Here is a 24,328-nt window from a genome sequence, read left to right on the forward strand (position 1 = left end):
ATGAATCATGAAGAGGTAGAAGCAGAAGACTATGTCTCCACAGTGGTACAGTTTGTCCTGCTGGAATTTTCTGAAATTCCATACCTCCAGGGGTTTCTCTCTGGGTTGTTCTCCATCATTTACATGGTTGTCCTCACTGGGAACAGCCTCATAATCATAATAACCAGGCTTGACCCTGCACTGCACAAATCCATGTATTTTTTTTTCCTGGCAAACTTTTCTATTCTGGAAATCTGTTATGTTTTAGTCACTCTCCCTAGGATGCTGGTCAGCCTTTGGACTCAGGATAGGAGCATCTCCCTACTGGGCTGTGCCACCCAATTGTGCTTCTTCCTTGTACTGGGAACTGCAGAATGCTTCCTCCTGGCTGTGATGTCCTATGACCGCTATGTGGCCATCTGCAAACCTCTGCACTATCCTCTAGTCATGAACCCAAAGAAGTGCCATCAACTGGCAGCTGGCTCCTGGCTTGGGGGAATGCCAGTCCAGGTAGGGCAGACATGGCAAATATTCTCTCTGCATTTCTGTCATTCTAACCAAATCAACCACTTCTTCTGTGACACATCTCCCATTCTCAAGCTAGCCTGTGGGGACACCTCAGTGCATGAGGTATCTGTCTATGTAGTTGTGATATTGGTTATTATAACCCCTTTTATGTTAATACTTGCCTCTTACACCAAAATTATTCTTACTATTCTGAGGTTGCTCACACCCAAGGACATGTGAAGTTATTCTCCACTTTCTCCCCACACCTAGTGGTTGTGATTTTATTTTTTGATCTGGTACCATTACCTAGCTTAGACCCAAATCCAACCATTCTGCAGGAACTAACTACTCTCTCATTTCCACACCATAATAACCCAACGTTTAATCTCAGGATATACAGCCTTAGGAATAGGGATGTGATTGATGCATTGAAAAGACTGTTGCTTAAATGATAGTATCACGGGTTTATGTATGAAGGTTTGCATTGCTCATCACACAATTATCAGAAAAATATTTCATATCTGTACATTTCCCTTTTGAGATGCTTATCACTTCTAACTTATCCATTTGCATTATTTCTGAACATTTGCCTGAAATTTACTCTGCTTGGACATCTCTTAGGCAAATAAATTTATCTTTAGTATTTTGTATCTAATGAAAATTATTTTCTCATCAATAAAATTGCAATGTATGTTACGTGTCCCTTGTAAATTATATGAGCAGAATTCAATGTTATGACTTGCAATTGAAATAAACTGGCAAATTATTTACCTAAATAATTTCTTATGTATTCACAGTTATAGTGGTTGTTTTTCTCCTTTGATTTAATATATAGACTTGCCAATTGTAGTTGAATACTAAATGTTTGTTAAGAGAGTGATTAAATGAGAAAAGCATAAAAGATATTGCTGTTGTCTACCTCAGCCTCTTGGCAATCTCTTGAGATTTTATATTACCACTAAGCAAGGATAGCACATTTAACTCACTGAGTGTCAGTGTTAAATTTATCCAGAGATAATATCAAAATAAAAGTTTATGAGCATTTAATTTTCTTCCCTAACCTTTCCTATCTGAGTACAAAATAAAATACAACATTCTTTTCTGATAAGTTATTCACTCAATTAAACATCTAAAGCCACTCATTAATATGAATGCATTAGAATTTGGCCCTAGGTAGCCTAACAAACTTTCCATAGAATGCAATATCATATGATGTGCCAGTTAATAATTTTAACAGTTAGAGATCTGATCAAATAAAGTCCTTATAAACCAGTCATCCAATTCACTGGAACACTGTGATAGACTAAAAATCCTAATTCATGGGGCTTTTGTATACAGTAAGTACATGACACATGGAACTTTGCATAGTTGGGCCAGATCACATACTGTGAGTTTAGGAAATTATCCAGGTATCCCATTGATGACATGTGCCCTAAAAGAGAGAAGGAACAAAGAAGAGTATGTCGGAGATACTCAATGACAAAAGGAAGTAAAAGTGAGAGATAATAAGGTAATAAGGACCCAACGGCCTTTGCTGTCTTTCCATGAATGGACCACATGCCAAAGTGGTGACTTTGAGAAGCCACCAATGACATTTAACCAACACTCACTGAAAGCAGAGATCACAGTTGAACTTCCTCAAAGAACAGAATTCTTTCAATAAAATAATTGAGCAATGAGGGGTTTTCTCAGGCTATTCTCCTGAAAAACATGCAGCTCTGCTGATACCTTTATTTTAAAATGAATAAAGCCACTGCTGGACTTACAGAATAGCTTAATTTTGGCTCAAAGCTATAAAATAATCATGAGAGTGAATAAACAACCTACAGAATGGGAAGGAGCCTTTTCAAAATCTAATGGGTTAATATCCAAAGCATATCAAGAACTCCAAATCTCCATACAATGAAACAAATAATCTAAATTTTCAAAAGGGGAAAAAAAAAAAAAAAAAAAAAACATAAGCAGACATCCTCAAGGCCTAAAAGTGACAGTTATATAAGGCAACTACCCAACATCACTACTTGTCAGAGAAAAACAAATTAAAGGCACAAGGTGATATCACTTCACTTCTGAAGAATGTTGTTATCAAAAGATGAAAGATAAAAGTCTTGGTCAGGATGTGCAGAACATGAAACTTTGAACACATTTGTCAGAATATAAATTAATTCAGTCAATATAGAGAAAAGCATGGAGGTTCTCAGAATATGAGAAATAATGCAATATGATCTAGCAAGCACACTAGTGAATATGCGTCTGAAGGAGACTGGTCAGTATGCTATACTGCCATGCTAATTTTAGCATTAATTACAAAGTGTGAACATGGAATAAGTCTAACTGTACATCGACGGCTGAACAGATCCATAGAAGCTGGCATAAACACAATGGAATATCGTTTGTTCTTAAAAAATGAAGAAAATCGCATCATTTGTGGCAATGTAGAAAAAACTGGGGGCCATTAGAGTAGATGATGTGAGCCAGACAATGAAGAAAAAACACATTATGATCTCACTCCTATGTGTAACCCACAAATGTGAACTCAGAGCAGAGAGTAGAATGGAAGGTGTGAGGACAGAGTGGAGGGATAGCAGAGATGCTCATCAGAGCAGGAAAACAACTGAGAGGAGCAGGCTGAAGAGGTCTGTGTACTTCTTGTTGAGTATAGACACCAAAAATGATATAGCTTTATGACTACAGATCATTTTAATCAATTTTAAGTGATATGTAAACACACTAAAGTTCACATATTAATGATGTACCATGTAATATTTTGATATTTACATAAATTATGTACTTTTTACTTCATGATAAATGATGTATCTATCTCCAAAATCTTTCATGATTTCTTTCTGGGAATAATTTCAAAATCCCATTTTTCTAGGGATTCAAATGATGGAGTACAGTATTGCTATCTCTAGTCACCCCGAAGTGCAATAGCACAGCAGAATTCTTTCTCATATGTAAGTGAATCTGAGAACTCATTGAGAAAGCTTTCCGTTATCCTCGTAACCTGCTACTCTCCCCTACTTCTCCTAACCAGCAATGTACTCTGAATGTATGTGATATTAACATTTTTAAGATTCCATGTGGGAGTGAGATCATGCGATACCTGATCTGCTCTTGGCTTACCTCAGTTAACATAATGATCTCCAAATATATCCATACTATCACAAATCACAGGATTCTATTTTTAAAATATTTTTGGATGTTGATGGAGGGTTATTTTATTTAATTATATATGGTGCTGAGAATTGAACCCAGTACCTCACATATGCTAGGCAAGTGCTCTACCACTGAGCCACAACCCCAGTCCCTGGATTCTATTCTTTTAGTGGCTGACTAGTAGTCCATTGTATGTATGCAGAATATTTGATTACTCAACTGTCAGTTGATGGACACTCAGATGGTTTGTATTTCTTGGCTGTTGTGAATAGTACTGTAATGACTACATGAATGCAGATTCCCTTTAATACTTTGGTTTCATTTCCTCTAAATATTACTCAGAAAAGGGACTGTTAGATCACATGATAGTGCTATTTTTAATTTTTTGAGGAAATCACATACACTTTTTCATAATGTCTGCATGAACTTATAGTCTCACCAGCATTGTGCAAGTGTTCCCTAGTCTCTACATCTTCTCTAACTATTGTTTTGTTCTGTTGATCACAGTCTGTTCTATCAAGGTGAGGTGATGTTTCAGTTTGCATTTCTGCCATGATTAGTAGGTTGAGTATGTGGACACACGCCTGTTGACCATTCGTCTTCTTTTGCAAAACATCTATCGAGGTCTCTTATCCATTTTGAATTGCGATATTTGTTATTTTTGGTGTTGAGTTTTTGGAGTTTCATATATATTCTGTTTACCCATAACTATGTAAATAAAGAAAATTACCAGTAATGTATGGTCTCTGCCAATTCATCATGAAATGGCCATCGATTTTGTATTTTTGCTGAATATTGTAGTCATGAAGTTTTTACACTATTCCATGTTTCTTTGCTTTTTGTCTTCTTTCACTCTACTTTATGTTTGTGATATTTCCAAATGTGATTGATATGCAGGTAATTCATTCACTCTCATTTGTGTGTAAAATTCCAGTATAAACATCATAATTTTTTTGTTTAGTATAAAGCTAAAATTGACAAAATATGGCACATAAAATTTTGGGGACTCAAAACACAAAGTTATTAATAAACCACCTAATTCTGTTTATATGATAGAAGGGTAAACCTGAGTTATGACAGAGTGTTCAGGTCTCCAAAGTCTAACATATATGCTACCTGACATTTTAAAGAAAAGCTTGTTGAATTGATGTAATAAATTTTTAAAAATTGAGTTTTTTTTCCCATGTGTGCTATTACAAATAAAGCAACAGTGAAAAAATTTGCATCTCGGGGTATGTCTCTCAGAGCACAATTCTCTTGAGCATGAATCTAAGAAAAAACTGGTTCTTGTGGCATTTGTATATCTAGGTAGAGCAGAAATGGTCAGGCAGGTTTCTGAAGTGAAATGTCAGTTCTCATTCCACTGTCAAGAAGGTTGTTACACATCTTCACCAGTGTTTTGTATTTTCAATGCTTTCACTTTGACTTTTGTAAATTAATCATAGTAGTGCACCATGGTATTATTTTTAATTCACTTGGGCACAAAATAAGTTGTGTGTCCACCGTGATATCACACCTATGAAATTTCAAGTTCGAATAAGAGACCAGTTGAAGAACATATGTTTATGAGTTTGGGGCCTCATGACCCCCATGCTACCACTATCTCCCTGACACCATTATTCTTTTGACTCTTATTTCATTTAGGAAAAAAAAAAAAAAACTAGAGACATTTTAATGATTTATATAAGGTATCCCCCAAAGCTCATGTGAGAGACCATGCAAAAATGTTCAGACGTGAAAGGATTAGATGATGAGATGTATAAGCTAATCAGTGGGCTAATCCACTGATGCGGATTAACTGAGTAGTAACAGCAGTCATGTAAGGTGTAGCTGGAGGAAAGAGATTACTGGGGGCAATCCTAGGCAGTTTATATTTTGTTTCTGGTGTGTAGATCTTTCTTTTTTTTTTTTTTTTTTTTTTGCTTCCTGACTGTGATGTTCTGAACTGCTTTCCTCTGCTATTACTTTCTGCAATGATGTTCCACCTCACCTGAGGCCCAGATCTATTGAGTTAGTGGATGATGAACTGAACCTATGAAAACAGAGCCACAATGAACATTTTCTCCCTTAAGCTGTTCTCCTCTGGTCTTTTGGTCACAGCAACACAGAGCTGACTAAAACGGATGTAACACAAACTTTTTGTACAAACAAGAATTCATTCAAATTAAAGTCATTTCAGTAGTGGGGATGGGTTCACATGAGATTAAAATAATAATTCATAGAGACAGAATGTTCTATCTGGAAAGGACATTACAAATAATCTAGACTAAATTCCTGTTTTATGCAGAAATAGATTAAATTATATTGTGTTGCATATCTACACAGATATCCCATCTCCTTCTCATTTGTATATTTAGTATTTTCAGCAGCAAAGATGAAGAATAATGTCAAGGTGTGGAAACTATGATATTAACTCTCCACAATCACTGGTACCACAATATTTGGACAGTAATGCTTGTTGCCAGAATCCGATTTGAACAGATGGAGAAGGGAAGGAATTTCAGCATGAACTAGACAGTATGAAAGAGATCATAACATTTCACGTTGCATTGACTGTGTGGAATCTTGAGATAGAAGAGTATGACCATCTGCCCAAGTTTCCATTTGTCATGAATTCCCGCAAACTAATTACATATAATGAATACTCCACTTTAAAATTCAAAGTGAAAAAGTCATAATTAATCAAATCAGTACACTCTTCTGGGATACCCTTGTGTAGGATTTTAACTTTCCTTCTCTTTAGTTCTTACCCAATGATTCTAAAAATAAGGGAAATTGTGAAGCTCAAAGCAGTCTGTAGATGCTGCAATAAAAGTGCATATAGGAGAGGGAGGTGAGTTAATGTGGAGGACAATCTGCCTTTTCTAAATTATTGGCAATTCACTGCCATTCAATTTTGCTAATATTTTAATATAATTCAAACAATGTTTCTGCCATCTTTCTGTTTGTCTCCGACTGTTTGAGCTGGTATGATAAAATACTAACAATTGGCTGGCTTATGTTTTAATCCACTTATGCATCCCTATGACAAAAAGACCTGAAGAGAACAATTTGGAGGAGGAAAAGTTTATTTTGGCTCCACATTTCAGAGTGTCAGTCCATGGTCAGACAGTTTCAACTCTCTGAGCCTCAGGTGAAACAGATCATGATGGTGGAAGTGTATGGCAGAGGAAAGCAGCTCTGTACGTGGCAACCAGCAAGCAAAGAGAGAGGTCTACTCTCTCTGTTTGTTTGCATACAAATCATGTAGGCATGCCCCCCAGTGACCTCCTTCCTTCAGTCACAGCCTACCTGCCTACAGTTGCCACCAGTTATTCCATGTTAGTGGAGCAATTCACTAATTAGACTATAGCTCTCAAAATGTAATCATTTTACCTCTGAAAATATTTTTAAATGGGAAATACATCTTATTCAAAAGATAGAATCATATTTATAAAGTTTTCTAAAAATTTAATTTACCTACTGTTATTTATATATATATATATGAAAAATACTTTTTGGAATCTATAGCAATGAAAATAAATTATATTTGTATATCTAATAAATATTAAATAACATCTGTACATCTAAAATGAATTTGATGTTAACATTACAACTTGTAGAATATAGTAATTAGTTGATTCTAATAATAAATAGTACTCGATGATGCATGAGGAAAAATTCAAACTAATTTTAGAGAGAAATGTATAATTAATAAACAGATGAACACATAAAAAGTAACATTGTACTTATTTTAGCCAATACTTCTGTGTACATATATTGTCTCAAACAGGAGATTTGGGGGGACACAATATATCAAAATCATAACATTTCATCTCTGACCTCAAAAGCTCCTGACTATCACACAATGAAAAAATGCATTTCATCAATTGCCAAGAGACCCCATAGTCTTAACAGTTTCAGCATTACCTCAAAGTGCAAGTCCAAATTCTCAAGAGACCCAAGGTGAGTTCCTAGCTCTGAGAGTGAAAATAAAATGAAAACTGTGTATTTAATTATAATGGAATTATAATGGCATTATATATGCAATATATTATTATAATGGAATTAGATGTATGCAATTTGCTTTTGATTTTCATTCTCACAGCTAAGATCTCACCTTGAGTCTCATGAGATTTTGGAGTTGGAGTTTTGGGCAATACTGCAACTGTTGAGACTATGGCTACTCTTGATGATGGATTACTGGCTAAGGAATTGAACAGATATTTCACAGAAAAAGAAATACAATTGATCAACAAATATATGAAAATATGTTCAACATCTCAAGCAATTAGAGAAATGCAAATCAAAACTACACTGAGATTCCATTCCAATCCAGTTAGAATGTCAACTATCAAAAATACAAGCAACAATTAATGTTGGTGAGAATGTTGGGGAAAAGGTACACTCACAGATTGCTGGTGGGAATGCAAATTGGTGGAACCACTCTAGAAATCAATATAGAAATTCCTAAGAAAACTTGGAATGGAACAATCATTTGACCCAGTCTTCCCATGTCTAGATTTATACCCTAACGACTTAAAATCAGCATGCTATAGTGACACAGCCACATCAATGTTTATAGCACCTCAATTCACAAGAGCTAAATTATGGAACCAACCTTTATGCCCTTCAACAGATGAATGGATAAATAACTGTGGTATATACACAGTGGAATATTACTAAGAATTAAATAAGAATGAAATTATGATATTTGCCAGTAAATGGATGGAACAGGAGATTTATTCTAAGTGAAATAAGCAAATCCCAAAGAACCAAAAACTGAGTGTTTTCTCTAATATTCAATGTTAACTCACAATAAGGGGTGGGAAGAGAATAGAGTTATTTTGGACTAGACAGAAGGGAGAAAAAGTAGAGAAGTGGGTGTGGGGGTAGAAATGATAGTAAAATGAATTGAACATTGTTACTCAGTGTGCATATATGCTTACATGACATGTGTGATTCTACATCATGTTTAATCTCAAGAATGAGAAGTTATACTCCACTTAGGTATGATGTGTCAAAATGAATTCTACTGTCATGCATAAATAATTAGAATAAATTTTAAAAATTGTTAAGAAAATAAAAACTTCCTAATTCACACAATAATAAACATTTCCTTTCCACAAGGGAGAAACAGTGGAATAGAAAGAAGGAATGGGACCAAAGCTAAACCAACATCCAGCTGAGAAAACAAGCTCTATAGCTGTAAGTTCAGTATGTGGAGCATTTTACATCATGATGTTCTCTCCAAACCCTCTTTGCCCCAGGCCAAACCAGTTATCATAATCAATATTAACATTTCCTTGAGCATTATCCTCAGTTTGAACATGGGCTAAATCAGAATATTCTTATAAAAACATTATTTTGGGCAAAGAAGTCACCATTTTCCCCAATGCTTTCCAATCTCTAGGAAACAAGGCTTAACCCATTCCCTGTCCCTCTATTATATTGTGTGAAATTACATTAATTCCTCTTTCCAACACTGTCCTTCTTAATTCTTTAAACACAACAAGACAATTGTTCATATTCTGGTTTATTAACATTGTTTAATCTACGGGGGCAAAGAGCCAAGGTCTGAGTTTTTCCCTCTGCAGCTGCTTGTCTGAGACATTCAGATAAATGAGAATGTGCTAGAGGTGGAAAAGGAGGGGAAGGAGTAGGAATGCAAGTAGATGGCTGAGAAAAAACTTCAGTCTTAGAGACTGCCAGAGAAGTTTGCAACTCCATCAAGGCTATTTTTGAGATAGTGTCTTGACACAAATACCAAGCATGTAACACAGGTATAGGAGTTCTCATCTCCTCATGCCATTTTTTACCTATGTCTTCCCAATCTTTGGGTCTGAAGGACCTACCCTCTGGTTACCATGGAAGGCAAGAATCTATTTCAGACAGCAAAGCAGCGAGATCAGCATTACTTACAGAATGTTTAGTCTTACTAAGCAAATAAGAAAGTTCAGTCCAACGATGAGGTTGAGCATCAGACAGGGAATTCCCTGTAGCTTACAGTGAGATCAGTACCAGCTGATGAGTGTTGCACGTCAAAGCCTGTTCCAGGCAGTAAGGTATCCCCTTCTCCCATAAACAAGTCCCAAAGTATCCCTGCTCAGGGTGCCAGCTGTAAAGGTTAATTCGAGTCCAACTATAAGGGTTAAGGGAGAGCAATAAAGAGGCAAGCACAGAGGATGGCGAAGAGAAGAAGTAAATTCCTGGGAAAGTCAGTCCAGTTTTATATCTAATCCAGGGTCATATCAAGTTACCTAGGTTACATAGTACAGTTAGATTTGTGCATGTGCAGATCACATAACTTGCTTGCTTCTCAGAGTCCACTACTACCAAAGGTTATTATAATAAGATAAAGTCTCCAGGCCTCAAGGACAGAGGAGTTGCAGAACATCTCTAAGCCATTTAAACAGAGTACCTTTTGTCCTGAGGAGTTTGCTCCACTCAAAGGACTTTTGCTCCTCTGTGCATTGACTGACCTAAATTCCTACAGATAACAGTATAGGACAACTTGATTTCAAGTTCACACTTTGTAGGAAATGTTTTCTGTATATATTTTCAGTCTAGATTATATTTTAATAGATGATTTAGAGAAAAAAATTCCATGAAGACAGACTTACAATCTTTGAGTAATATAAGCACGATAGTAGTCGAGAAATTAGGATAATAATTTTTTAAAAATAGTTATTTGTGCATTAAAATGCTTATAGCATCAAATTTTTTCTTTAATTTTATTTTATGGTTTAAGTTTTTTTTAATTACAGGAAATATACACAGAAATATGAAGCTTAGTTAGCTTGCAATTAGTTGGTAGAACTTGAATTTTATTACATCTTACTTTAATCTTTGGATTTTTCCAGAAAGTAGGGGGCTCAAATTTAAATTAGAAAAAAAAATAGAGCATTAAATTTTTTTCTATTCACTGGTTATAGAAATGTAAACATTAGCAAAACTTTATTACCTTTGGTCATAAAAATATGAACATTTACTAAAATGAAGGGTAGCATAATTTTATTTGAGCATATTGGACAAATTTCTGCTCTCTCTACCTTGGTTTCTTTGCATGAAATAATATTTATTTCATTTTAGGTACTAATATCTTCTTAACAAATATGGAATTGTACAACATTAAGTTATATTTTGTTTATCACGAATGTTATAGTAATAGTAAAATTACTTTTATTAAATATTGGCCACTCACTTAACAATACATAAAGTTTGGATTCTTGTCATTTTCTTTCTCTTAAAAGGAGTAATTTATGTAGTGTTTCTTACTTTGAATCAATTCTAAATAAAATATTGAGCACCATACAAGGTGGACAACCATTTTTTAGATCAATACTAATCTGAAGTAATAAATGATATAGACCTTACCTCTCAGATGATTATTGATAATAAAAGGCTATAAAAATAAGAGGCCAAATTTCAACACATGGACTGAGAAATGATTTGTTTTGGGGTAGTAGAACAACAGAATAGAAATGACAATAAAAAAAAAAAAAAGTGGCAGAGAAACTCCTGAATATTCATCTTGAGAGTTTGGGGATTTCATGACTTTAAAGAGATTGCTCTAAGATCTCTCTCTGTTCCTCCAAAAAACAAGTCATGCAAAGGAAATTACTGTAGAGAATATTTTTTCATGTTTCCTGAAACAGTGAATAAACTTAAAAGAATATTAATAAGTAGCATTTATAAAAGACTTGATAAATGCCATGGCCTTCTTAAAGGTGTTTTACATATGTTAACATTGGTAATTTGCATACTAGTCCTAAGTTGGCATACAACTCTTAGCCTGTTTTTGGTTTTATATTTTGTTTTGTTTTGTTTATAGACTTGTGGCACAAGAAATAGAGCTATCTGCATAAGTCTCACAACTAACAGGAAGAGGAGCTGTAATTCAATTCCAGTCTATACAGGTAGAACTCTGTCCCACTTTCATGACTCCCATTATACTGTGTTTAGGGGACAAAGTGAAAGAACCAGGTTTGAAGGAATAATAGGCAAGGCTGGGATTAGTGAAGACAAAGAAGCAGAAGACACCTTGGATGGAACATCTAAAGTAGAAGTACTTTTAGAATTGTGTACACACTAATGCTCCCTGAGAATGAATGAGTACCTCTGATGTTTTATCAAAGGACTCAACTCAACTTCCCATCATCCTGACCCAAAGGAAAAGAAAGAATGGGATAAAGTGCCTAAAAAGTAAGCCGATAACAATATGAAATAAAATTTCCTAAGCAATGTGACATCATGCTGGGGTGATGGGCTAATGATGTGTTAACCGGAATGCCCAGTTTTTATTGTGTACCTAAGTATATGTTTAGAGACATAACTAGATGCAATCACCTTAAAATGGGTCACTGATATTTTGCCAATGTCATCTCATTTAATTTTCACAAATAAGTTACGTTAGAAATGTTAATACATTTTTCTTATATCACCGAAAATAATACTGGAGTCAGGATTCAAACCCACGTTCAATAAAAGATTTGTATTAACTTGCAATCATAAAACCTATGGGTAAATGAAGAAATTTTCCAGTTTCATCGAGCCAAAATATGTTTGTTTCTAAAAGATAAAATAAAATTTGAGTAGTTTGTAAAGGTTTTTTGATTGTTTGGGGTTTTATATTGTTTGTTCATTTTGGTTTTTGTTTTTGGAACAGCAGAGACTGTGGAGGGTCCTCTGCGCATGGAGTTTAAGTTAGTGGCCAGTCTCTTCTTTTCACATGTGCCACACGCTTACTCCCTATCACGTACCTCACCACAACTGCATTTCTATCAGTTACTTTCTTACTTGATTCTATCTGGATCCACGTTCCCATACTAATTAAAACCCTCCAGCACTTCCCACTTGATAACCTACAGAAGGATACATTTTTCCTTTTGTCATAAAATATTCCCTGTAACTTCCTACAATTATGAACTATAAGATAAAGGCATTTATTTTCAAATCGAATGATGGGAGGAAATGAAAAGTGGCAATATTCACATAAAAATGTACACTATATTTCAAAAGACTAGAATGAAAGATCATGAAAAATTTCACCATAAGGAAATAATGTTTGTGATCATAAATATGTAACATGAATTAAATATTACTCAGTGAATTCCTGTACAAAAACATAACATAACCCCATTGATATGTACAAGTTCATGTTTTTATATAATTGTTAAATTTTTTTTAAAGATGAAGGCCAGGAATGTACCTCAATGGACCTGAGTTGAGCCTCAGCACACTAAAAATAAATAATAAAATATTAAAAGTATGAAAGATGAAAATCTGTGGACACAGTGTTATTGAAGCAGGATTGAGAAAATACACAAAGTCGAAAAAGAAGAGGATTTTCAAGAACTGTAATCAACTAAACAAACTAATTGTAATTAATTAAACCTGAAATACTATGACAGGCCCATGGATTCATCTTCAATGTGGTCAGTTGCACCCGCCTGTGAATAGCTTGAGTTATCCTGCACTATTGACAGAAGACATCTGGATAATTTTAGGAAATTTCAGGGCAATGTGTGCAGGATCATTCATAGGATCTAATGTAGAAAGGTTGGATGTGTTTCTTGCAGGACAAACAATCAAAAGTGGTCTTAACTATCAATCTGAATTACCAGATTCATTTAGAGAGCAGGCTACTATCCATGAAGTTAAGTGAGAAGCAAATGTTCAGTTTTTGCTTTCCACAGATGGAAACACCAGGTAAAAACACCAGAAGGAAACCTAACTGCATGGATGGAATTTGTCCTTTGGGGGTTTGCTGACGTTCCCCATCTCCAGTGGGTTTCTGTTTGGAATGTTCTTTGTCATCTACATGATCATCCTGCTGGGCATGGAACTATATTGGTAATACCAAAACGGATCCTGCTCTCCATACCCCCATGTACTTTTTCCTTGGCCATTTTTCCTTTGTGGAGATCTGTTATGTTTCAGTTACTCTCCCCAGAATGATCATGAATCTCGGAACCCAGAGAAGGACCATTTCTTTGGTTGTCTGTGCTACACAGATGTGTGTTCTTGTCCTGGGAGCAGCAGAATGTTTCCTTCTGGCAGTGATGGCCTATGACTGTTATGTGGCCATTTGTAACCCTCTGCAGTATCCTCTAGTCATGACCCACAAGGTCTATATCCAGCTAGTGGCTGCCTCCTGGATCAGTGGAATTCCTGTCCAAGTAGAGCAGACCCTCCAGGTTTTCTCTCTACCAATTTATTCTTCCAACATAATCAACCACTTCTTCTGTGACATCCCCCCAGTACTTAAGCTGGCCTGTGGGGAAGCCTTCACTAATTTGTTCATGGTCTACATGACTGCTGTGCTGTTTGTTTCAGCCCCATATCTGTTCATATTTATCTCCTATATAAAAATCATATCTACAGTCCTAAAATTGCCATCAGCCACAAGCAGGGTCAAAGCCTTCTCCACCTGCTCATGTCATCTTACAATAGTTCTATTATTCCTTGGTACATCCGTTATTACATATATAAGACAGGAGTTTAGTCATTCAGCAGAAATTTACAAAGTGCTTTCTCTTTTTTTCTATGCTATCGTGCCTCCCATGTTTAACCCCATGATGTATTGCCTGAGGAGCAAGGATGTCAAAGGGCTTTGAGAAAATTAATAGGTGAATAGTTTACTTGAATCAATGTAAATTATATTTGCAAGACTTGTTTTTTTTTCTGCATCTGTAATAAAATCTCCAGTGGTATGTATCTTTAGCTCTGTCTTATGGATCTCTTCAGTGATAACTATCTTAAAATTAAATTTTATTTGTGATGTTGGGAGATGGTTCTGTCTTAAGCTATACATGTGTCAAAAAATTCCAGATCATTTCATTGATATTTATTTTCGTATGTGTGTGCAACACTTATTCTCAACACACTATTGACAGAAATAATTTTAATTTAGTAAGTAATATTACAGACTCCTTTGTATCACTTATTAAAAATCACATCCTTCACATCCATAGATTTGTGACAACCATTTTTAAAAACAGGTCTGCAATGGAAATCAAATGTACAACAGATACAGTAACAAATACACACACACACACAGACACACACACACACACACACACACACACACATATTTACACCAAACAATGACTATTTAGAGAAGCCACTTGTTACAGAAAAAAAAAAAAAAAAAAAACATGTAGTTTCAAAAGTGGGCTTGGTGAATAGTATGAGGAATAATTTCAGGAAAATAATTTCCAAGCAGAAATTGGAAAAATTATAAGCTGTGCACTTAGATAGAAATTGAGGAGTCCTTTTTTTCTTACTGTCCCTACTGTGAAATATAGAAAGAATATTGTTTGAAAGAAGTGAATTTTGGAAGAAGCAGCATTTATCTTTGAAAGAACACAGTGCTTCTCTTTTCATGATGGAATAGGTCCAATGTAATCCACCTGCCACTAACGAGATAGAAGGTCAGTCCAGGAAATGTTGTCATATCAAGAATTCTGGGTTAATCACTTCTCCTGACAGATTAGATATTCATCAGTGTCTCTAATCAGATTGAGGATGATGATTGGAAGTTCATGCTGCTGTGTCCATGCATAACTATGTCTGCATGGTCCCTGGCATAGCAGCCCTTGGACAACACTGATGGTACCTAGGCAAAGAGGCTTGGTGGTAACCATTGAATGCTTTGCCCTAATTCTTTGATTATCCAAAACCTCCTCAGCTGAGGTCAACATTTGATAAACATTCACATGGTTCACAAATATCTTCACTTCTTTATGGATCACTCGGAGAAATATATTTATGTATCTTTTCTAAAGATAAAGACTACTTAATGATCAGTTTTTAATTTAATTTCTTCCAAATCTACAACTCTTCACCAATTACCTTTAACCCATGGATAGGTACACAATGCCACATCTAGCCATTTTTCCTTCCAAACTAAATGAACATTCAGAAGTTCAGAATTCTTCCCCCTGGTGACCTATCCCTTCACCAATCTCCTTCAGGGATGTCCCAGAAAGGGGCTGCACTGTTGCGGAGGTCAGCTTTAGGGTGATTCCTGAATGTTAAATAGACAGGTAAACTATGCTTAGACTATGCTAAGTCGACTTTCATGAGGTCATTAATAAAGAATTAGAGAGAAAATAATGTAGTAGGAGAAAGGACCTGAGAATTTGGGCATGTAAATTACTCTGTCATCTGGACCTGTTGAAGTCCTATACACACTGCTTTCATATTATATTGGGGCCTTTTAAAGAAAAGTTCAATTTTCCTGCTAGTTAGGTGGGCTATACGAATTATACATTTCAGCTTAAGAAAGGATGAAATTTTGTGCATTTTGCAGATTTATTCTTATTTAATTGGCACACTCATAGTTTGACATTTATTAGGAGTATTGTTATTAGTACTTCAATAAAGTCTGTGAATTATGGTGTAAAATTTCCTTTTGATCCTCATATTTACTATTTGTGATTTATCTCTTTTTAGCTTTCTCAATCATTTAATATATATGTGTATATTTATTGAACTTCATAAAAACAATATTTTAAAAACAAATATTTTGATTTGATTATCTTTCTTTCTCTAAGTTTCAACATTTATGTATCTTAAAAAGTAAGTAGAAGGAAGATCAACAGATTAGAGGAAGCTTAATACAGGAAGGTTGAGGAGAGGGAAAGAGGAGGCACTTAGAACTGAAATGAATCCAATTAAATCCATGCCAGCATGAGTTGAGTATATCAAAATAATCTCAACTCTTATGTATAATTACAATGCAGTACGAAAGCATTACAATTGCTGAAATACAAAACTGAAAGTAAGATGAAAAATACAATAATTAGGGAATGCTTCTCTTACTTGGCTTTTTGTGTAGAGATTCATTAATGACTGATTCAATTACTCATTAGAAGTCCATTAGATATTTTATTTTACATTATTGCATATCATTTTGGGTGTGATGTCATACTGGTAGTTGATTTGTCTAAGTCATCTAATTGTTTCCTATAAAATTAATCATATTATCTTTTAAAGTAATTTTATTTTTTCAGAATCAGCTGTAAATTGTGCAAAATTACAGCTTTAAATTACTGTTTTAAATTGCTACTTTAAATTTTTTAAAGGGACAATGGAAGAATCATATAAACACTATGCCTCATAATTACTGGTATAATTAGTTTCACAAAGGTTCTCTTTGGTTTTTATAATTTTGACTTGATCTATGGTGTCACTTCCTTTCAACTCAAAGACTTTATTTCACATTCCTCATAGGGCAGAAGCTTGTAGAAGCAACCTAGTATTGTTGATGTATTTGATTTTATTTCTGTGCATAGATCATACTTTTTTGTTTTGTTACATATCTCATAAAGTCTGGTGAAAACTGAACAGTTGATCTAACACCCTACAGCATCTCCAGATTCCAGTGCTATTTATGAATGCGTATAGTTGCCATCTGTTTGTTTAGTCTCTTGCCTAGACTACTATCATGGAATCACTTTGTTTTAAAACAACTGATAAAATCTAGTTATTATTGTCATTATTGTTGTTGTTATTGATTATATTCCAATGTCCAAATTCCTAAGAATCCCCCATTGTTCAGTATAGTGACCAGCCAAATGATCTTTATTGTACCTTAATAATCTAGGAAAAGACTTCCAAAATTTTATTTACTGATGAATTTTTGACTGGATTGGAAAGTTGGGAAATGTATTAAACTTTCAGGAACTTTCCAAGTTCTAATGGATTAGTCTCCCTGCATACATGGTCATCTTCACCTGGATCCCTCTTGGGACAGCCTTGGGTGTGTATGGGGTCTTACACTTGCACCCAGTCATTCAGATCACTACAATAATTAGGATTTGGACAGTACCCATTTTCATTTTCTCATTCCCCAAAAACTCCTGTTAAAATGTTGGCTAATATGTTCCAAAGTCTATGAACAGCCTGGCATAGCTATAATGTTGGCCCCACCCCCACAATGACTTGCAATCGAAGGTGACATAATTTATAATAATTGTGAACATTCCATCCCAATATGCTGCTTGAAGTCACAGGAACCTTCTCCTCTAATAATTAGATAGCTGCTAATTTATCTGGCAGGTAATGTCCTGGTATATCTTCTGTTCCTTGTAACTGAAAGTGGGTAATGGAAACTGTCTCATTCAAAACACAGTGGAATTTTAGTATTCCTTTTTATGTTGGATTAATTTTCTTCAACATTTTATTGGTACAACATATTTGTACAAATTTTTTGAGAAGGATAAAAAGGACTTCTTGAAATAAATTGAACTTCTATGCAGAAAACCCAAAAACTAATATTCTTGCTTAAGAAATTATTGACTTTGTTACTTATTTAGGTATAGAATGTTTAAAATATATAGTTGTTGGAAGAAAATGTATGATAAAATATGTGTAATCATGTATAGGCATATATCATGCATTTTACCAAGAGCAAAAACTACAAAAGAAATATTTATAAATTAGACTTTATCAATATTAAACATTTTTTTCTGTTAACATTCTTGGGAAAATAAAAATACAGACTACAGACTCAGGAAAATATTGGAAAGTCATATATCCATCAAAGGAAATGTATATAAAATACATGAAGATCTCTCTAACTTAACAGGATGAGAAAGCTATGGCCTAATTCAAATTTCAAATGAAATTTAAAACAACAATTAATTATGCATGTATATTTTAATGCTAAAATTAAATTAACCATAAATAATATTGGAGATCCAAGACGGCGGATTAGAGGGAGGCTGCGTTCCTTGTCCCTCTGTAACTCCAGTTTCAAGCAGAGCATATCCGTTTCTCCGTGAGGCAGTTTTTGCTGCTTATTGATCCCCTGGTGTTTACCCCATTTGACTGCTGTGATGACCTATAGTCTGCCAGCATATTGATGCCTTTTTTGAGTGCAGATTGCTCACTGTCAGGCATCTATCATCCACCATTTGCCTGCCTCTGGCTGGTACATCGCCTTGCCTTACACCTATCCATCACCCAACACACAAGATTCATCTCCTGATCTTCTGACAACGGTCAGCAAACAGATTGCCAACCACCAGTGGAGCGCCAGCTGCCTGCTGTTGCCTGGAAGTTCACTGTTACAGTACCTGCAGGTTTGATTGCAGGTGGCTGCCGCCATTTTGAGACAACAGCCAGGCCCCGTAGGACCCCTGGCCGGACAGACAGACTGAGCCCCATCTCTAGGATCCCTCAGCCCGACTGATTACTTCCTGCCTCTGGGGCCCTCACATCAACTGACTGCTCCCTGCCGCCAGGACCCCAAGACCAACTGATTGCACCTGGCATCCAGGAACCCACAACCACACCAAACACACTGAACATCCAGGAAACCTGCCGGACCAACTGCATCCCACCTCCAGGACCACCAGCTGACCACATCCACCCCTGAGCTGCAGCTCCCCATTTGCCAACACATTTTGAAGCCAGAGGGGTCATCTTGGATAATCCTGGAAGCCAGAGCTCCGATATTTGGGTGGGGCAGGTCCCATCCTCAGACACCTGCTGGAGGCTTGAAGCTCATTATCAGGTACCTCTCATGTATCAGGCTACTGAACACTGGGAGGTTTCATTAGTATATAAATATTATACTGTAGATTTTCTTATTTTCTCCTTTTTAAAAAATTTAAGTTTTTATTTCTTTACTTTTCTTGATTTCTTTTCCTTTTGTTTACCTGTTCCCTCAGAGTCTCTTTCTCCATTTTTTTTACATGCTAATATCCAATTTCTTTTGATTACACTCTCACCCTTTCTATTTTCTAGAAATTCTGTATATTCTTTTCTTATCCCATTAACAGCCACATTCTACATCCCTCTGCATCCACTTTGTCCTCCATTAGAAACTGCAGACCTTATTGCAAACCTGTTTGTTATACTGAATATAACATTTGACTCATTCTGTTTATTATGACAATTTTATTATTGTCCTCATAGAGGCTATTTGGTCTAGGATTGCATAGTGTCTGATTTGGGCACTGCTAATATTGACCTCCCCTTAAAGAAAGGGTTTTGGAAACGTATAGGGCACTATAAGCCTATAGGGGGAAATCAGCAATACCCCAGATCTGCACTGCTAGAGGGGAAGATATATGAACAACATGAAAAAACAAAGGAAGAAAATGATCCAAACAAATCCAGATTCTATAGTAATAGAATCCAATGACAGTATGTTAGAAGAAATATCAGAAAAGAACTTCAGATTATACATGATTAAGATGGTTTGTGAAACAAAGGATGAGATTAGAGAACAAATGCAGGCAATGAATGACAATACCAATAAGCTGAAAGAGCACCAGGAAGCAAAAGATCATTTTAACAAAGAGATAGAGATTCTCAAAAAAAAAAAAAAAAAAAAAAAACAGAAATCCTTGAATAAAATAATAAACCAAATAAAAAACTCAATGGAAAGCATCACCAACAGTCTAGACCACTTGGAAGACAGAACCTCAGACATTGAAGACAAAATTTAATCTTGCAAATAAAGTCACCCAAACAGAGAAGATGGTAAGAAATCATGAACAGAATTTCCAAAAACTATGGGACATCATGAAAAGACCAAATTTAAGAATTATTGGGATTGAGGAAGACACAGAGATACAAAGTAAAGAAATGAACAAAATATTCAATGAAATAATATCAAAAAATTTCCCAAACCTGAAAAATGAAATGGAAAATCAAGTACAAGAGGCTTACAGAACACCAAATGTACAAAATCACAACAGATCCACACCAAGACACATTATAATGAAAATGCCTAACATTCAAAATAAAGATAAGATTTTGAAGGCCAAGAGAGAAAAGCATCAGATTACATATAGGGGGAAACCAATACAGATAGCAGCCGACTTCTCAACCCAGACTCTAAAAGCTAGAAGGGCCTGGACCAACATATTTCAGGCTCTGAAAGAACATGGTTGCCAACCAAAAATTCTATACCCAGCAAAACTAACCTTCAGATTTGAAGATGAAATAAAATCCTTCCATGATAAACAAAAGTTAAAAGAATTTACAAATAGAAAGCCTGCACTACAGAATGTTCTCAACAAAATATTCCATGAGGAGGAAATGAAAAACAACAATGTAGATCAGCAAAGGGAGGAATTTCCTTAGAGAAAAACCACTCATAGGAGAACCAAGCCAACTTAAAAACCAAAAATAAGCCAAATGCCTGGGAAATCAAATCATATCTCAGTAATAACCCTGAATGTTAATGGCCTAAACTCATCAATCAAAAGACACAGACTGCCAGGATGGGTTAAAAAGAAAGACCCAACAATATGCTACCTGCAAGACACTAATCTCATAGAAAAAGACATCCACAGACTAAAGGTGAAAGGATGGGAAAAAACCACACACATGGACTCAGTAAAAAAGCGGGTATTTCCATCCTTATTATATAAAGTTGACTTCAAGCCAAAGTTAATCAGACGGGATAAAGAAGGACATTTCATACTGCTTAAGGGAACCATAAATCAGGAAGACATAACGATAGTAAATATTTATGCCCCAAACAATGGTGCATCCCTGTACATAAAACAAATCCTTCTCAATTTCAAGAATCACATAGAGCACAACACAATAATTCTGTGTGACTTTAATGCACCGCTGTCACCACTAGATAGATTTTCCAAACAAAATCCAACCAAAGAAACCATAGAACTCAATAACACAATCAATAACCTAGACTTAATAGACATATATAGAATAATCCATCCATCAACATGCAGATTCACTTTCTTCTCAGCAGCACATGGAACCTTCTCGAAAATAGACCATATGTTATGCCACAAAGGAGTCCTTAGAAATGCAAAAAAATAGAGATACTGCCTTGTGTTCTATCAGATCATCATGGACTGAGAGTAGAAATCAATGACAAAAAAAAACAGAAATTACTCCAATACCTGGAAATTAAATAATATGCTATTGAATGAAACATGGATAACAAAAAACATCAGGGAGGAGATAAAAAAATTCTTAGAGGTCAATGAGAATGACAATACAACATATCAAAATCATTGGGACACTATGAAAGCAGTACTAAGAGGAAAATTCATTGCATGGAGCACATTCCAGAAAAGAATGAAAAGTCACAACTAAATGACCTAACCTTACAGCTCAAAGCCCTAGAAAAAGAAGAATAGACTAACAGCAAAAGTAGTAGAAGACAGGAAATAATTAAAATCAGAGCTGAGATCAATGAAATTGAAACAAAAGAAACAATTCAAAAAAATGACAAAATAAAAAGTTGGTTGTTTGAGAAAGTAAACAAAATAGATAAACCCTTAGTCACACTAACAAAGAGGAGGAGAGAAGAGTCAAATTACTAAAATATATGTAAAAGGAAATACCACTGAGATACAGAACATAATGAGAAGCTACTTTGAAAATCTGTATTCCAACAAAATAGATCTACTGAAAACATTGACAAATTTCTAGAGACATATGCTCCTCCCAAACTGAACCAGGAGGACATACGCAATTTAAACAGATCAATATCAAGCAATGAAATAGAAGAAGCCATTAAGAACCTACCATCCAAGAAAACCCAGGACCAGATAGATTCTCAGCCAAGTTCTACAAGATCTTTGAAGAAGATCTCATTCCAATACTTCTCAAAGTATTCCAGGAAATAGAAAAGGAGGGTACCCTACCAAACTCATTCTATGAAGTTAATATCCAGAGTAGCTGCACTAATTTGCAGTCCCACCAGCAATGTATGAGTGTACCTCTTTCCCCACATCCTCTCCAACACCTATTGTTGCTTGTGTTCTTGATAATCACCATTCTAATTGGGGTGAGATGGAATCTTAGTATAGTTTTGATTTGCCCAAACCAGGAAAAGACTCATCAAGGAAAGAAAATTTTAGACCAATCCTTGATGAATATAGATGCAAAGATCCATAACAAAGTATTGGCAAACCATATCCAAAAACATATTAAGAAAACTGTTCACCACGATCAAGTGGCGTTCATCCCTGGAATGCAAGGATGGTTCAACATTTGTAAATCAAAAACGTAATCCATCATGTCAATAGACTTAAGGGTAAGAATCATATGGTTATTTCAATTGACACAGAAAAAGCGTTCGACAAAATACAACACCCCTTCAGGCTAAAACACTAGAAAAAGAGGGATAGTAGGAACATACCTGAACATTGTAAAGGCTATTTATGCTAAGCCCATGGCCAACAATTCTTTTTTTTTTTTTATTTTTTTTATTGTAAACAAATGGGATACATGTTGTTTCTGTTTGTACATGGAGTAACAGCATACCATTTGCATATTCATAAATTTACATAGAGTAATGATGTTTGATTCATTCCATTATTTTTTGCCTTCTCTCCCACCCCTCCCACCTCTCTTTTCCCTCTATGCAGTCCCTCCTTGCTCCATTCTTGTCCCACTACCACACCCCATTGAGTGTCATCATCTGCTTATCAGTGAGATCATTCCTCTTTTGGATTTTTGAGATTAGCTTATCTCAGTTAGCATGATATCCTCCAATTTCATCCATTTGCCTGCAAATGCCATAATTTTATTATTTTATAGCTCAGTAATATTCCATTGTATATATATATATATTATATAACCACAGTTTCTTTATCCATTCATCAATTGAAGGGCATCTAGGTTGGTTCCATAGTCTGGCTATTGTGAATTGAGCCGCTATGAACATTGACGTGGCTGTATCTCTGTAGTGTGCTGATTTTAAGTCATTAGTATAGGCCGAGGAGTGGGATAGCTGGGTCAAATAGTAGGTCCATTCCTAGTTTTCTAAGGAATCTCCACACTGCTTTCCAGAGTGGCTTCACTAATTTTCAGTCCCACCAGCAATGTATGAGTGTACCTCTTTCCCCACATCCTCTCCAACACTATCATTGCTTGTGTTCTTGATAATCACCATTCTAATTGGGGTGAGATGGAATCTTAGTGTAGTTTTGATTTGCATTTCTCTTATTACTAAAGATGTTGAACATTTTTTCATATATCTGTTGATTGCTTGTAGATCTTCTTCTGTGAAGTGTCTGTTCATTTCCTTAGCCAATTTGTTGATTGGGTTATTGGTATTCTTGGTGTAGAGTTTTTTGAGTTCTTTATAGATTCTGGAAATTAGTGCTCTATCTGAAGTATGGGAGGCAAAGATATTATCCCACTCTGTAGGCTCTCTCTTCCAATTGCTGATAGTTTCCTTTGTTGAGAGGAAAGCTATTTAGTTTGAATCTATCCCAGTTATTGATTCTTGCTTTTATTTCTTGTGCTATGGGAGTCCTGTAAGGAAGTCTGATCCTAAGCCAACAAGGTGAAGATTTGGACCTACTTTTTCTTCTATAAGATGCAGGGTCTCTGGTCTGATTTCAAGGTCCTTGATCCATTGTGAGTTGAGTTTTGTGCAGGGTGAGAGATAGCTGTTTAGTTCCATTCTGTTGCATATGGATTTCCAATTTTCCCAGCACCATTTGTTGAAGAGGCTATCTTTTCTCCATTGCATATTTTTGGCACCTTTGTCTAGTATTAGAAAATTGTATTTATTTGGGTTTGTGTCCGTGTCCTCTATTCTGTACCATTGATCTACCTGTCTAATTTGGTGCCAATACCATGCTGTTTTTTATACTATTGCTTTGTAGTATAGTTGATGTTCTGGTATTGTGATACCCCCTGTTTCATTCTTCCTGCTAAGGATTACTTAAGCTACTCTGGGTTTCTTATT

The 24,328-nt window shown here is 35.4% G+C and overlaps 2 pseudogenes across 2 annotated transcripts; both read left to right on the forward strand.

Annotated features, from left to right (window-relative positions):
* On the forward strand, window positions 1–938 carry LOC306638968 (olfactory receptor 10AG1-like; annotated as a pseudogene). Its single transcript has one exon. The product of its transcript is annotated as an olfactory receptor 10AG1-like (transcript).
* Window positions 939–9,809: 8,871 nt separating this feature from the next.
* Window positions 9,810–14,243, forward strand: LOC306638462 (olfactory receptor 10AG1-like; annotated as a pseudogene). The gene is made up of 2 exons: window positions 9,810–9,841; window positions 13,323–14,243. The product of its transcript is annotated as an olfactory receptor 10AG1-like (transcript).
* The last annotated feature ends 10,085 nt before the right edge of the window (window positions 14,244–24,328 follow it).

This window comes from Sciurus vulgaris (assembly GCF_902686455.1).
Source record: "Sciurus vulgaris genome assembly, chromosome: 11".
NCBI classification, from domain to species: Eukaryota; Metazoa; Chordata; class Mammalia; order Rodentia; family Sciuridae; genus Sciurus; species Sciurus vulgaris.